Below are 3,832 nucleotides of genomic sequence, written 5' to 3'. Positions count from 1 at the left end.
AAAACAAAATTGAAAGAGGAAGCAAATCGAGGACCCTAACTGAAAAACCGATCCCTGAGGTATACCATACAGGAAAGTACTCCGTCTTCAGGCTACGAGTGGCCTACCGGGACCTTCCGACCGCCGTGACGTCCTCAGGGGAGGATGCGGATAGGAGGGCCGTGGGGTCAGCACACCGCTCTCCCGGTCGTTATGGTGGTATTATTGACCGGAGCCACTACTATTCGGTCGAGTAGCTCCTCAATTGGCATCACGAGGCTGAGTGCACCCCGAAAAATGGCAACAACGCATGGCGGCCTGGATGGTCACCCATCGAAGTGCCGACCACGCCCGACAGCGCTTAACTTCGGTGATCTCACGGGAACCAGTGTAACCACTGCGGCAAGGCCGTTGCCCACCATACAGGAAAGTATGAGAGAAAATATCGTCACCAACAGTCTTACCTACGCTAAAAAGTAATGATGGAACAGAGAGAGAAAGTTAGGAACAGTCAGCCAGCCTGCTGCTAGAATTAATGCTTGTTAGGGGAACACTATCGAAACAATAAACTTCTGTCTCTCTTCGCACAAGAAGAAATTAGGTAAATAATTTTAAGACAGAAAAAGAAGAAGTTTCAGATATTTACTTGCGTGAACTGTCCCTGCAACGCGGAAGAAAGTTGAAGTGGTGTTAATTAATAAAGTACACATCAAGGTCCGATGTTTTCCGTATTCTACAGACCACTTTGTCTTCGTTATCAGAAAGATATTTGAAAACTACTTTGCAAGAGTTTACAAGGACATAGACTGCTACACGGGATGAGCCCACACCAGTATGGATTTAGAAGAAGCAGGTAAACTGAAGACGTAATTAAAAAGGCGATCTGTCTCGCAACAGATATTCATTCGCCGTACACTCTAGGTGTGATGAGCGGTATTGCTGGCGATATCGATAACCTATGGTTTCCGTCTTGCTTTGATCATCCCGGTGACTAGGGCAACGTCATTGATTAGTAATCAAAACGTCCTCGGACCCGGGTTCGAAACCAACAACCGCTTAAATTCTGATAAGTAATCAGCACTGACGGCCAAAGACTACCGGCATAAGAACGACCTTGTCAAAGAGGGCAGAGGAGCGGATAGAGGTTCAAGGCACTCTCTTGTCCTTGGGGTGGCAAACTGTCTCTGAAGACAGAAGAATCAGCAATGATCAACGGCATGAGCATGCAGAAGGCAATAAAAACCACTGCATTAAAGACACATAATGTGTATCCAAATGACATGCAGCCAGTGATTGAAAAAGTGTCGTTATGATCTTTCCATGGACAAAAGATTTCGGAATTGTCCCCGATTCGGATCTCTGGGAGGGGGCTGCCAAGGGGGAGGTGACCATGAGAAAAAGCATGAATAACCAACGAAAGGGTAACGTTCTACGAGTCGGAGCATGAAATGTCGGAGCTTGAATGTGATAGGGAAGCTAGAAAATCTGGAAAGGGAGACGCAAAGGCTCAGTCTAGAAACAGTAGGGGTCAGTGAAGTGGAACTGAAGACAAGGATTTCTGGTCAGATGAGTACGTGGTAACATCAACAGCTGCAGAAGATGGTACAGCGGCAGTAGGATTCGTTATGAAGAGGAAGGTAGGGCAGAGAGTGTGTTCTGTGAACAGTTCAATGACCGGGTTGTTCTAATCAGAATCGACAGCAGACCAACACCGACAACGATAGTTCAGGTATACATGCCGACGTCGCAAGCTGAGAATGAAGAGATAGAGGAAGTATATGAGGATATTGAAAGGGTAATACAATATGTAAAAGGAGATGAAAATCTAATAATCATGGGGGAATGAAATACAGTTGTAGTGGAAAGAGCACAAGAAAAGGTTACAGGAGAATATGGGCTTGGGACAAGGAATGAGAGAGGAGAAAGTTTAATTGAGGTCTGAAATAAATTCAGCTACTAATCGCTAATACTTTGTTCAAGAATCACAAGCGGAGGAGATATTTATGGAAATGGCTGGGTGACACGGGAAGATTTCAGCTGGATTACATCATGCTCAAAAAGAGATCCTGAAATCAAATACTGGATTGTAAGGCGTACTCAGAAGCAAATATAGACTCAGATCACAATGTATTAGTGATGATGAGTAGGCTGATGTTTAAGAGACTATTCAGGAAGGGACAGTACGCAAAGAAGTGGGTCACAGAAGTGCTAAGGAATGACAAGATCTCTGAGGCTATAGATGCAATAATAAGGCACAGATCAGCATGAAGTACAATTGAAGAGTAATGGAAATCTTTAAAAAGGGCCATCACAGAAACTGGAAAGAGTAAGATACGTACAAAGAAGGTATCTGCAAAGATATCACAGGTAACAGAAGAAATACTTCAGTTGATTGATGAAAGAATGAAGAACAAAAATATTCAGGGAAATTCATGGATAAAGACATACAGATCGCTGATTAATGAAATAAATAGGAAGTGCAGGGAAGCTAAGACGAAATGGGTGCATGAAAAATCGAAAAAGAGATGATTTTTCGGAAGGACTGACTCAGTATACAGGAAAGTCGAAACAACCTTCGATGGAATTAAAAACAAAAGGAATTCCACTGGTAAATGCAAAGGAGAGAGCAGGTAGGTAGAAAGAGTATATTGAAGGCCTCTATGATGGCGAAGATTTGTCTGATGCGTTCATTTAGAAGAGACGGGGGCCCATTCCCATTCAGAAGAGATAGGGAGGGGGGGGGGTGGATCCAGTATTAAAATCAGAATTTAAGAGAGCTTTGCGGGATTTAAGTTCAAATAAGTCCGAACGGAAAGATAACATTCCATCAGAATTTCTAAAATCGTTGGGGGAAGTGGCAACAAAACGACTTTTCACATTGGCATGTAGAATGTATGAGTCTAGAGACATACCATCTGACTTTCGGAAAAACATCACCCACACAACTCCGAACAGAAAGAGTTGACAAGTGCAAGAATTGTCGCACAATCACCTTAACAACTCATGTATCCAGTTTGCTGACAAGAATAGTATTTAAAGAAATGGAAAAAAATTGAAGATCCGTTAGAAGACGATCAGTTTTGCTTTCGAAAATGTAGAGGCACACAGAGATAATTCTGTCGTTGCGGTTGATAATGGAAGCAAGACTAAAGAAAAATCAAGACATGTTCATAGGATTTATCGATCTGGAAGAAGCATTCGATAATGTCGAATGAGGCAAGCGGAAATTCTGAGAAAAATATTGCTAAGCTATAGGGAGGGACGGGTAGTATACAATATGTACAAGAGCCCAGAGGGAATAATAAGAGTGGACCGCAAAAGACGAAGTGCTCGGATTAAAAATGGGTGTAAGATAAGGGTGTAGTCTTTTGCCCCTACTATTCAATCTGTACACTGAAGAAACAATGATGGAAATAACAGAAAGGTTCAGCAGTGGAATTAAAATTCAAGCTGAATGGATATCAATGGTACGATTCGCTGTGACATTACTATCCTGAGTGAGAGTGTAGAGGAATTACATGAGGTGCTGAATGGAATGAACAGTGTAACATGTACATAGGCTTCAATTTGGGGAAGAAATTGCTGAGAATGTACTTCTAGAGCACAGCGTTGTATGGCAGTGAAACATGAACTGTCGAGAAACCGGAATCGAAAAGGATCGAAGCATTTGAGGTGTGGTGCTAGACACGAATGTTGAAATAAGGTGGGCTGATAGGGTAAGGTATGAGGATGTTCTGCGCATAATCGGAGAGGGTAGGAATACGTGAAAAGCAGTGACAAGGACATCTATTAAGACATCAGGGAATGACTTCCATGGTACTAGACGGAGCTGTAGAGAGATTGGAATACATTT

At 42.7% G+C, this 3,832-nt stretch overlaps 1 pseudogene; it reads right to left on the bottom strand.

Annotated features, from left to right (window-relative positions):
• Positions 1-277: 277 nt before the first annotated feature.
• Positions 278-395, bottom strand: LOC124709413 (annotated as a pseudogene).
• Positions 396-3,832: the final 3,437 nt, after the last annotated feature.

The sequence above is a fragment of the Schistocerca piceifrons genome, chromosome 7 (assembly GCF_021461385.2).
Source record: "Schistocerca piceifrons isolate TAMUIC-IGC-003096 chromosome 7, iqSchPice1.1, whole genome shotgun sequence".
Taxonomy (NCBI): domain Eukaryota; kingdom Metazoa; phylum Arthropoda; class Insecta; order Orthoptera; family Acrididae; genus Schistocerca; species Schistocerca piceifrons.
Note: the sequence above shows the minus strand (reverse complement) of the source record. Positions and strands in the feature narration are given on the sequence as shown.